This window comes from Triturus cristatus, chromosome 4_1 (assembly GCF_964204655.1).
Source record: "Triturus cristatus chromosome 4_1, aTriCri1.1, whole genome shotgun sequence".
NCBI lineage: Eukaryota > Metazoa > Chordata > Amphibia > Caudata > Salamandridae > Triturus > Triturus cristatus.
Window position 1 is genome coordinate 755,353,585 of NC_140585.1, and position 13,039 is coordinate 755,366,623.

The window sequence follows — 13,039 nt, forward strand, 5'->3', positions numbered from 1 at the left end:
CTCCTCGAAAACTCAGCAACACTGTGAATACACCTATTCTTTCTTAGTCTGACCCCTTTTACTAAGGTAGTTACTATCAAATAGAAATTGATTGTGTTATGCCCATGCAAACACGTGGCTGTGCGCAGTTTGAATCTCCTAACTGTCGTTAGCATTAACACATTTCTTTTGCCGTTTACAGGTAAGTCACTTAAGGGTGCATATTCAGTCACTGGTGCCTCTAGCTGACATACTGTTTCAAAGTTAGAATCCTCCTCTTGCGTGTATTGAGCCTCTCCCCTACGCGTGCATGGGCGGATTTACCACGCTTTGTCTATTTGATTGTGTTTGAGACTGCAGCATTGCTGAGTCTGGCTGCATTGGTATGTGTGTGAGGCTGCATGAGCACAGCATGACTAGGTCTGACTGCAATGGTATGTTATTATAGTGTTTGTATGTGCTGTAACTGCTTAGCTGCAGGCGGCCTGGCATTGTTTTTTATTATAGTGCGTGTATGTGCTGTACTTCCGGGCAGCCGCCGCTGCCTCAGGGCCCCGTCAGCGCCGCAGCGGCATGGGCTAAAGCTCCTAGAAGTCCATCTTTTGGCAGACAAAGTGGGTTGGAGCCATGCCGGAACCTGGCTGCCACAGTTGGACATCGACAGTGTTCTCTGCTCTCTCTGGAGCAGGTGACATGCGAGCAGCAGGATCAGTTCAACTTTCAGTGCCCAAACCCTTTGGAATTCGATAGCAAAAGGAGCGTTGTCATGAAGCTGAGATTGCGCTCCACAAGCTCCTTGAGTGCAACAGATGGCGCTTGGTGAGTTCCTCTTTACATACCTTAAGTTCATTTTGTATCATGTCTTATTATTTCTCTCAAATGAAACAACTAATTGAACCGGGGAACAGAGCGATAAGGTGACGTGCCCAGGATCACACCATTTCCTGAAGCGAGGAAATAATGAGTAGGAGAGTTTGGTGCAGCTTTTCAGTGTGAGGCCCTGCCTTCTGTTAATGGCACGAAGTGTTTGTAGCTTCTGTTTGCACTTTGGCAACACTTTTTCAGTCTAACGTATATTGGAATGCACATAAACGTCCTAAATTTGCTTTTGACTCAGAACAATATTGCTTTTAATGTCAGGCCTCAAGGACAAAGCGCCTTCCTTGCTATTTTCCCGTCACCTTCACACTACATACCATACCCATTTTCTTTGCGTTGGAGTCTGCTGATGTAAACCAAGTTGTTGTCAAATATAAAGCACTAGATTACTGTTAGCAACGAGAGCACAATGTAAAAAACGATATATTATATGTGTGCTCAATGCTGAAAATCATTAGACTGGAATTAGATTTAATGGAAGCAACCACAGCTGCTCTCTGCGATTCTGGGATGATTGCTTTATTTTATGCATTCTGTGGGTCCACCTCTTGGGCTATTGGCCTTTGCTGAATGGATTAACCTGATGGGGCAATATGGTTATCTTGGCGCATGGGCAATCACGATTAATGCAAAGCTGATGGGGAATTATGAAGCTTATATTTTCAAAATTATTTGCATCAAAGCCATAGTTGTTGCTTATTTGTCTAATGCAACTAACAACCATTGACAAAGCCAACAGTCCTGGCTTGTTGTAGGTGTAATGCTACTTGTTGTATCTGGATGGAATGACGAAGCAGCAAAAAATCAGCGGGGCAACGCACTATGCTAAGCATGGGTTTTCAGTTCGTGGTTTTAAGCAACGCCCTTCATTACATCGGCCACGTCCCTTTCAGAGCCCCCCCCACAAAGCCTTTCCATTCCACTGAAAGCCCTGCCTCCGTTATAGTGACTTCCTGCTGTAGAGGGAGAAGAAGTTCACTCAGGCCATCATACCTTCCAACTTTTTATGAACATTACAATTAATATTTTAACAACAAACATAACACTAAACAATTTCTTACTAATGAAAAGATTACACAACTATTACCATACCCAATACGTATCATCTTCATATTCTAAAAAGTATTGCATAACTTTTACAGTATTTAAATTAAAACTAATTTCATTTTTTTTCCGATATTTAATATCATCTGCATAACCTGCTATATCTAATTGCATTTCTGACAATTTTTAACAGGTTGCTTTGCTTATAAGTACTTAATTTCTTAATGCACGTACAAATACCCCCCCAAAAATATTTTCATTTTCAGTGCCAACAACTCAAACTTTAATAATGCGAGACCTATTGCATTGAAAATGCTTGTTTTAAATTTCCCACGTGCCTGCTCTAAAGTGTTGGCATGTATGCAGAGGTATCTAGAGTGCCATGACGCTGACGTTCACCACGACTAGTGTTCGTATTAGGTAAATGTGCAGGCGTTCAGAACGAACGAGGGTGGGCCCCGTTCAATGTTGCAGAACAATTCGTTGCCATTGATACTATCGCGCTTACGTCAGCATCGGGCAGAGCGTGAGACCCTTATTATGTCATATGCTTTTACATCACATTATCGGTTATGTGCAACTGCAAATAATCTCTACCTTCAAAGAATTATATTTCTTCTTGTGGTCTTAAAAATGAGAATAACATGTTTTTGAAGTTTCATAGTTAAAAATAATTAAGAATGCATTATTAAAATACCCACTGTTACACATCCAATCTCCATTATTGCACAAAACAAACACAAAATAGCAAGTGCACAACATATGTCCCTGTTTTTACATCAGCATGTCTGGTGCTCTTTCACAACCAGCGCAGCAGTTGCTAAGTTAAACTGGACGCAGAGTAAACACAAGCAGCTCCGACTGGAAAGGCAAATGAGCCCTGCCAAGACTCTTCAAACCATCCCCACACTCTAGGAGGCCTCACCAGGACCGGCCCTTGGTGCATGTCTGGCTCTCCTCAGGCATACCCACCACAGGGAAAATGCTAGCCCAGCAGAATGAACAGTTCGGGCCTGGGTCCTTTCAGCATAGCTGAGCTAAATCTGCACCACAGAGAAAGTGGAAAAGATGGCCTAAAATAACTAAACATCGCAGAGGTGTATTCTGTTACTTAGTTTGACAAACAAATACCTCATGACGTGATAGATAGATAGATAGATAGATAGATAGATAGATAGATAGATAGATAGATAGATAGATAGATAGATAGATAGATAGATAGATAGATAGATAGATAGATAGATAGATAGATAGATACTACAGCTTCAAAATACTAATACATTGTTTAATATCTATTTAAGTACAACATACAAGAGCACTGAAAGCAAACTAGAAGGCCATACAAGGAGGGCATACAGACTAAGGGGCATATTAACAAGCCAGGCGCTAAAACGGCGATAATGGGCTTGATAATATGCTCTATGGAATTCCAATTGAAGCCCATGTTAGATGTCCATCACATTTAACATGGGCTTCAATTGGAATTCCATAGAGCATATTATCAAGCCCACTATCGCAGTTTTAGCGTCAGTTTTCTGCCGCTAAAGCGGCGATAATTTTATCGCCTGGCTTGATAATATGCCCCCAAATTGGTTTACAAAATGTAACTGCAGTCCTCAATTAAAATACATATCAGCATGATTTACAGGAGTGCAGGTTTAAATGCACTTTGCTGCCTACATACAATGTAGAGGATAGCTTTATAAAGAACAGTTTCGGTTTTAAATGCACACAATTTGGTATGCTGAGAAATTGCAGCAGTTGGATAAACAACGAATACACAATAGCATTAGCAGAAGACATGAAATGAGGAAGCTGGAATTTTCCCTCTGGTCACTTCAAAAACAACAGAAGTGCTGATTGAAAGCATTGTGCTATCACATCCGACTCTAAATAAAGTCACCCCTAGAGTAATACTAAAGTAAAGCAAAATCACTGGCACTGAAGGGAACTGTCTTGTGTGCAGATGTGCCCCACGTGAAAGAGCAAAATGCAGTTACTCAAAGTGAAGTTATCCAGTGGCTGAAGTAGGATGACCATTGACACATGCTGTATACTGTAGTGGGCGGAAGCAACATGTCAATGATACAACTACAGACCAATGGAAACAGAGGGCTGCCTGAAAGCCCCTTTAAGTAAATGTATTATACTTGTGCTTTTAGTAAAATCAAAACGCTTTGGCTAACACCAGACCCAAAAACAACAGATATGAGAAAGGGGGTGAGACAGGTGAAGGATGATTGATACATATAACGTATAAATAGCACATTAGCTAGGGTTTATTGGGCAAAAAAGAAAAGAAATTGCATTACACTTTTGTTAAAATATCATAAACGCAACTTCCAGGTACTTTCTTCAAACCTGATCAACAAGCCATGAAAACCCTTACAGGTAGATTCCCGATCTATATCTTGCTCACAAGAACCTCAGCTCAGGGGGATAGGACATTTTCAAGAATGAACTGCATTTTTCAAACATTTTAGTTGCATATATCTGCTAAATAGTGCACCTACGTTCGCAATCATCATAATTGAATCTAACTTGCATCCTCAATATTTACTTTCCAAAATTACACAACATTATTTGTAAAGAGGACGTGGCTCATTACATGTTTCAATAGTAGTGTATTTTATATAGGTCTACTTCGAGTTGTTTGAACCATGGTAGAGTCATTGGCCTTCCATTATTGGCCAAATCTGAATCTGGGATCTACTCATAGGGGGCTAACTTTACTCTCTTTATTTAGATGCTGGCTCACTGTGGTTGTGGTCTCTGAGGCAGGACACCGGACAACCAACAACACATTTTCTAAGTGGAAAGAAGAAAACATAAGACTCCTCACAGCTCCTGCTGCTTTGACCTACTAGCAGAAACAACAGCCACAGTGATACACCCTTAATAGGACACCAATCTCAAGCTACAGGTAGGCACTGAATGGTAGATTCAAATGTCTAGTTGTAATGAGAGGATTTAAAGTATTCTTACATTGGCAATCCAAATTTCCTGTCTTCCATTCAGAGGCTACTGCCTAAAGAAGAAAGGATCATGATGAGGCACCATATGAGAGGGAAATATAAATGAAGAAACAAGATATTAAGGAAGTTTGTGGGAAGTGTGGGAGAACAATTGGGTGAATGCATTTGCCCACAATCCCTGTTTGATGGACATGTTCCAAAACACTGCAGCATAGTTTTGTAAGTTAGTTCAACAAATGCACTGCATAGCCTCCTGCAGCCATCACCCTTATTATGAGATGACCCATTTGAAAATGTGTGTTTTTGGGGAACTGATCCTGAACATTTAGACCATTATCATGTGTGTAAGTCATTGCCATTTGTTTAACTAGTTTGATGGCTCAAATTAGTTGAACAGCAGTATTACCAATGGAAGCTTTGAGGAAATATCTCTTTTTGCCTGGTCACCCCATTTCGTTTGCCGACTGTTTTTGCTGTTTCTTTAACTCTGCACACTAGGGACCTGCTGTTCAAGCCTAGTGTATGTGCTCTGACGCATGGTTGAATTGGCTAACCCCAATTGGCATAATTAACTTTCCGGTAGGACAACAATACATGGTGAAGAAAGTACACCAGTAGCATGAAAATGTTAAATGTCACATGTGAACTGCAGCACATGTTGTGCCATGCACTTGACAATAGAAACATGGCTTCAGGTTTACCTGTGTCGCTTGACTCCTAGAGCTGTTAAACCTGCTGGTGAACCTGTCAAAAACCGCTGTTCTTAGAGAAAAGAACACTATTTTTAAATACCAAATAAGCTGCCCCTAAGTCGGCCTTGTAGCCCACAAGGCAGGGTGCCTAGTATATAAAAGTGGAAACTTCAAGAATTTAATATTGACTTTTACCCACTGTGACTATACCCCAAAGGATATTTTTAATTGCAAAATGGCTGCAGTGGTCTTATGAGAAAAACTGAAATTCAAAATGAAATCATAACTCTTCAGTCTGTGGTTTGGGACAAGCTTCTAAATTAATTGAAACGCTATACTTAGGGATATTTACGATGCCGGTCGGACCAACATCCATGGCCTCGTCAGCATTGATTGGACCGCCATGGGCTCGTCTGAAGGAGTCGGATCAACCGCCAAATTATGATGCATGCTGAATGCAGTCCGACTGACTGCTGGAAGACCAGTGACACAGACAGCCTTTCTCCGACCGCTGAGATGGCGGTCGGAGGAAAGCAGCAACCATAGAGCTGTACAGGGAGTTCCGATTGCTGTCTAGATTATGATGTGCATTTCCGACAATCCGCCTTTGGCAGTCCAACCGGCTGTCTCGACTCATCGTAAATGAAGGATTTGGGGAGCATACTCAACCAAATCTGCTTCTCCCTGGCGGTCTCTGGTTTGGATCCCTTTCTCCAGGTCCCCCCTACACCACAGCAGCTGAACCTCGAAGACTACAACCCTGCAAGTGCCAGAATGCAGGTAAGTCCTCAGGTTGTATATATCCTCATTGACTGGACTGGACACACTCCAGCAATGGGGTATATGCAGCACAAGGCATATCCCCACATATCTCCACATATGTCATGCATATGTGTACATATCATGTGTTTCCTGTGAGTCTGTACGCACTTGTAGTGACATATTCGGGGTTATGTGCATCACCGTAGATCAGACTGCCGCGGTAGCAGCGGCTGATTTGCAATACGGCTGGAGATCTTTCCCGGGCCTGCTTCTCTTGAATGGAGTGTGAAAACTGTTCCCAGAGCAGAAACAATGATTTAAGGCTTTTGACAGGAAGACCCATATGTGAGGCATCTGACACATATCAGCTTGAGAAGGACAGCTGGCGAGGGCTAAGGGAATTCTTTAACATGAAAGGGACCAGGGTGAGGCCTGCCCATTCATAATTAAGTGTAAAGCGAGACCTGAGCAAGAGAAGCCTTTTGTCTCCTGAGCTCTCTGTAGCCAGATTGTCGCCAGGCTAGTAGGTGAAACAGCTGCTCCAGGAACCAGTTTGGTGTAGCTGAGAAGGTGGGCCTGCTCATTTGACTAAACACACCTCTGGCTGACACACATGCCACACATGCCACATCGGAGACCAAAAAGATGAGCCATTTTGGTTTTGAATTAGACCAGGGCACTGTGGTATAGTCTGCAGAAAGACAAACAGGATGTACTGCAAAAGTGGGATTGTTTGTCCTAGGGAACTTTTTCCTTATTGGTTAGGGCGTGTCCAGGAATCATCACCCACCAACCTGCTAGTAAATCCGACATAGGTGGCACCAAACTCACAGTTCAAGAGAACACTTTCTGGACCTGTGGAAGAAAAGCTGAGACCTATGTAGGGACCTGACGGACGGGACATGCTCCTATTGTATCCAGGATTAAGAAGTGAACTCCTAGGGTCATCTGGTCAACCTCCTGTCCAGATACACAACAAGCTGTTAGAGGCTTTTTCCCTGAAGTTCTGAGCTGACCATTAGCAACTGGAACTGAACTGGACCCCACTAGCGGTTTCAGCTGGAGTAAGTCCTGGACTTGAGGGCCTGAGAGCCTTAAAAGGGACCAAGAGGAGCTCCTTCAGAAATTCTAAAAAGTTGGGACTTAGAACATTTTTGGACAGCCAAGACCTTCAGAGCCTCAGTAGTACCTTGGGACAACAGGTGATTTTTGGAGGACTTCAGCGAATACAGCTTCAGGTTTGCCCATCTGGAGAATTCTGAGCACTATTAAAAAGACTTAGGGCCCCACTAGGATGGAGGGCGGACTTTGGTCCGCCCGCCACCCTAGCAGTGGGGTGGTCCCGCACCGCAAATTCGGATGCGACCGCCACAGTGGTGGTCGCAGTCCATATCTTTGACATTGCGGCGGGTGCTGCTGTAAGCAGCTCCCACCACAATGCCAAAGAGGCACCTGCCTGCCACCTTGAGCATGGCAATGTAGGTACCCCCACCTTGACTTGCATTTCAGAGACTAATACAGAAAGTTACATCTTTGACCAGGACGAAACTGCTTGGTGTATCCAACCTGCTCTCCATCGCGGTTGGCCAGAAATCATGCCTAGGTGCTGGTCACCCAAAAACACTGAATACTGAGAGGCAGCTTACTTTTTTTTGGGCAGTTTTTGCATTATATCTTTAAAGATGCATATATCTGGTTACCCTTATTGAATGTTTGTTGTTTTGGTGTTGCTTTACTCATTATATTTTCCTCTATGTTTGGACATTGTTGTAGCATCTCAATTGTATTGTTTTTTGACTTTTTCACTATTTTGCAACAACTAAGGGGCAGATTTATGTTCCCTGGCTCATCCCTGCAAATCAGCATGGATGCGCCAGGGAAGATGCGTCACGAACGTTTACCCTTGCGCCACAATAGATGCGCCGCATTTACAATGCAGCGCATCGTGGCGCAAGGATAAACAGATGCGTGACGCATCTGATGGCGGAAGGTTGGCGCATTGCTGGAGTTGCGTCGCAAGCGCGACGCAGCTCCAGCAAGGCTCGGAGGTGCCCTATCGTTACAATGCTGCGTCAATCCTTATGCCTGCTTCAAGCAGGCGCAGGGTTTTGACGCAGCATGGCCGGAAAAGTGACTGAGTGAAATCTTGTAGATTTCACTCTGCCACTTTTCGGAGGCGTTCCTGCGCCGGAACGCCCCCGCCTGTGCAGGTACGTCCACATGTGGCGCAGGCTTTACAACGTGACGCATCTCCCTAGATGCATCACGTTGTAAATGGGGCGCAACATGGCGCAGGGTTTACGCCGCCGCTGCGTCACAAAAGTGACGCAACGGCGGCGTAAAAGTGGCACAAGTCCGTTATAAATCTGCCCCTAAATACTTTGCATATTTTCTTAAGTTAAGCCAGTCTGCTCTGTGCAATATCTTCCAAGGAGGTTGAGTCCAGGTTCAAATTATTGAAACTGTGTTCTATCCTGACACATGTGTGGCCTTATTCCTTGTGGTGAACTCACATCTAGCCCAATTAATAACCCACTTTCTTACAGTAACATAAAGATGTCTCACATGATGTTACATATAGGGTGCAAATAAGGTTGATCTGCAGTAGCGGTCCGTGGAGAGAGCTCGGTGGGGCAGTGAGACGGGGCGGGGGAGGGGCAGGGTGGGGAAATGTAAACTCCGGAATATGGATGAACCGAGGTAAGTACACATTTAAATAAATAAAACGAATTCCTTTGCACGCGCTGCATCGCAAAATGCAACCTTGACTTTGTCTTTGCTTTACGTTTGGGGTTTTATTAAAGAAACCCTAATATTACTTTATTGAATGGATAATAAGTAAGAGTCAGGCAGGTGGTTACATAGAGAGCAGTTATGGGGATCCAACACAAAGAAGACAAGCATTGCAAAACCAACAGCTCTGGCTTTTGATTAAGCTGAGTGTTATGTAAATAATTGTGTGACATTTTGTGTGTTGATCCAAGCTATCCTACAATTGAAACTCAAATAATGAAGCAGCATCTAAGGTTACAACAACGTGGAAGGTGGGATCATGGCCGCTTAGCAAGAGAGTGTATAAGAAGAGTTAAACTGGCTCTCAAAAAAAAAAGTATTATGAAAACGTCAGAGGTATGTGTTGTAGTGGTGAACTTAAAAAGCTGATGCAGAAAATATTAACTGTCCTACTTTTGACAAAGAGACAATATTTTGAATGAAACTTAGTAATGGTAATACTCACATGTGCACATATTTACACGATGAACCAAAAAAAGGCAAAACATCCAAAAACATGTTATTAGGAAAGAAAAGAGACAAAATACATGATTTTATAATGGATATGTGAGATTAGAACTGTGTCTGAATGTCTGGGTAAGGCATTGTAATTGCATTGAAAGTGATAACACTCGCTAAAAAAGAGGCGAACATCACGAATTCCAATGGTGCTGTGTCTAAACAAAGTAAATCCATTAGGCTATTAAGGCAAGGGAGAACCATGAAAGGCACACGAAAGAATGAGCTCACTGATCCAAGACCATTCTCTCTCAGCTGTCACATTATACTTTTTTAAAGAATTGATAACAAACATCAAGTGTTCCGACTTATAACACAATCTGCAGACAGGCCTTTAAAAAATATTAAGATTGCAAAATCATCTGAGCTAGCTACATCATCCCTTCTTGGGTACAAGCAACGGAGAATCTTAAAACTATTTTTGTGTGCAGTGCCAACAATATTCTTAATATAAGCTAACCCAGGAAATAACAGAACCCCGGTGTTCTAACACTTACAAGTTCGGGTCATTTGGTCTGCGAAGTGAAGCAAACTGGGTTTTAAAAAATATTGATAATTCTGTGAACACCTTCACTGAAGCCCAATATGTACTGTCATCAGGGTGGGCATTTTAGCACTGCCAATTACTACTATACTGCATCCAAGGGCCCCAAACTGGGTGGCACTGCAGTGTGACTTGTTTGCAGGATATTTATGTCCAGAAACCACCCGCTCTATGAGAACCTTCATCTAATAACACAGCGCGCGAGAGCCTGAGCACGTGTGGCTGCAGCTTCTGCTCAAGGGCCCTTGCTGGTGGCCGCCATCCCGAGAGCACTTGTTGCTGGGATGAGTTTTGGCAGCAAAGCTCGCCTCCGGCACAGAGGCTTGCTCTCTATCTACACCCCTGATCTATTCTCGTGTTCTAACCGGCCATTTCTAGTTAGTCGCCATTTGCGGCACTTCGGCTTCTTTTTGAGTTATTGTCTTAATGACGTCTCGGGCAAGTTCAAGCTCAAAAACTGGAACTCTCGTTTCACCAGAAGCAAAGTATTCATAACAAAGTATGTGTGACCTACCTGAACTCTAGCTCCGGTTGCTGGGCTTTTAAAACTTTGCTTGAAAGTTTTGACTAGAAATTTCTGAAACTATTTGTTCATGCAACAGTGGACACAGCATGTTTTTTAAAGATGCAATTTTCATAGTCACGAAAATGCTGTGATATTTAATATTCCATTGAATGAAAGATGGGACATTTTTCAAGGAACAAAATATGAGCGTAGTTTGTAACGTTCCCACAAAAAAAATCTAAAATGCAGTCTTATGTAAGCATAGCCAACAGTAGGAAAGCGTAAGTACGCTGAACATTCTAATATATCTGTAAGAAGTGAAACATCAAATCTGCTGACGGAATTGTTCCACTCTTACATAATTTGGTGGAGAAAATTTTATAGGTGGGTTCTTGTCTGGATTCAGCACTTGCTACAGAAATTGAAGGATTTTCAAGTGTCACGAAACTCTAAATGAGTTCATTAATCTAAAATCTGCATGAACATGTGTTGCTTTACGAACCAATCAATAGAACCTTACTATTTATAAAGAAACAACTGGATAAAACATTAAGGGGCATATTAGCAAGTAAGAGCGATAATTATCGCCCGTGCCTAGTATCAGGAGTTTTGTTATCGCCTCCTTTCCCTGATTATTTTTGGCTTCTTACCGACGTATTATCAACACGTCTGTGAGAGGCGATAATGTCAGGGAAAGGGCGCTAAGAGGCGATAGGTTTTCAGGCGATACCTTGCGATCGACAGCGATGGGCGCTCAGACATCAAAGAGATACTTGGCACGGGCGATAATTATCACGCTTACTTGCTAATATGCCCCTACCTCTTGGATGTCTGTGGGTCTTCTGATGGGGATCTGGCTTTAGTCAGGTTTTTAGCAGGTGTTAAAAACCTGCGTTCATCGGGGGTTAGCGCGAGTTATTGTATCGCGGGTCATCTTTGATAATACAGCGAAGTGCTCTTAGCGATTTTTACTGTGAAATGTAGGTAAGTAACGCCTACCTTGCATGTCATTAGCAATACATATCGCTGGCATGCAAGGCGATGAAAAAAAACGCCAGCTAGCGCCGGAAAGCTTGTGCTAACGCATGTTAGCGCAGGCTTGCTAATAGGGTAATAAAATTATCGCCGCTTTATCAGCACTTGCTCTTGATAATATGCCCTTAAGTATTTGGGGAAGTACGCATTTTGCTCCTATCCTAACACTGTTCCACAAATTGTCTATTAAAAAAACAACAGGTTGTGGATGGGAAAAAATAATTGGAACAGCACCCTCTACAGTGTTTTTTTACATATTTATTTCACACTTATTTACTATTCGATACACAAGGAGAAAAGGGTTTTCTTGAACAATAAAAATGTTTTGATTTGATTATGTTGTGATGACAAGATTAGAAACCACGTGTCAACGCTTCATTGCCTAGAACTTAGCCACCAGGCTACATCTCCTTTCTTTGATAAATAGTTCCGCCATTTTAATTATCACATGTATGAGCTTCTAGATAGAGTTGGACATGAAATCTGATATTTACTTCCTTGTTAAAAAGGGCATTGTTTTGTCCCTGGGCTGGTCTCTGACAAGATGTACCAGTTTTTTAATAAATATTTTATATTTTATTTTTATCTTTTATTTCCGACAGCCATTTGAGCTAATTCTCTTTTGAGGCAGTCTTATTTAGTTTCAGAATAAAGCATCACAGCTTAGATCAGACAAACATCACAGTTTTCTTTGATTCTTCCCCAGAGTGTAAATGATGGTCTTTGCTGATAGTTGCTATATCCGAAGATTGGACTTAAAAGGTACAGTGATAGAATGCAGACCCGCCATATTCACAAAGGCACTTCTAATGTTATAGCAAGTTACGGGGTGCGTCTCAATTTTGGTTTGACATTCAGGCTTCTATTTCGGGATATGAGGCGAGGCAGAGTATTCTTAGGGTCATTCAAAGGTCAAATCAACACCTCTCTATTAGGCCTGTATTTCTTATTGTACATTCTTAGTGAGGTGTTGCATATCTTTTGTGATAGTAGTAAGCAGAAAAAGTAAAGTTTTGCATTATCTTCCAGTGCCAGAAAACTTTTGAGATTTATGAAGAAGTCTCTCTATGGGATGGCCCAAAATGTATCCCAGCCTCATTGTTTTCTGGGTCCATGACCTGGCGGATTCATGCTAAAATGACCTTGATGACCCCAAGGCTGCACATCATCCTCTCTGTTATGCAGTGTCTTTTTTTCATTTTGAAAGACTGTTGCGCTTTTTTGTGGGTCTCGCAGTCATTTACTTAATTTTCCATGCTGCCATGCATCCATAGATGTACTTGTCCACTAGGCTGCAAGTGCTGCACACGCCAATCTGAGAGGAAGCGGGTTG

The 13,039-nt window shown here is 42.4% G+C and overlaps 1 protein-coding gene and 1 long non-coding RNA gene across 2 annotated transcripts in view; one reads left to right on the forward strand and one right to left on the reverse strand.

Moving 5' to 3' along the window:
• The window catches only part of SLC38A4 (solute carrier family 38 member 4), a 216,149-nt gene that overhangs the window by 191,493 nt on the left and 11,617 nt on the right, over positions 1 to 13,039 (reverse strand). The window lies entirely within an intron of this gene.
• The window catches only part of LOC146855487 (uncharacterized), a 152,577-nt gene that overhangs the window by 92,789 nt on the left and 46,749 nt on the right, over positions 1 to 13,039 (forward strand). Inside the window, exon 2 of the long non-coding RNA XR_014981331.1 lies at positions 4,649 to 4,825. This is a non-coding gene — a long non-coding RNA (uncharacterized LOC146855487). The remainder of the gene's footprint in view (positions 1 to 4,648; positions 4,826 to 13,039) is intronic.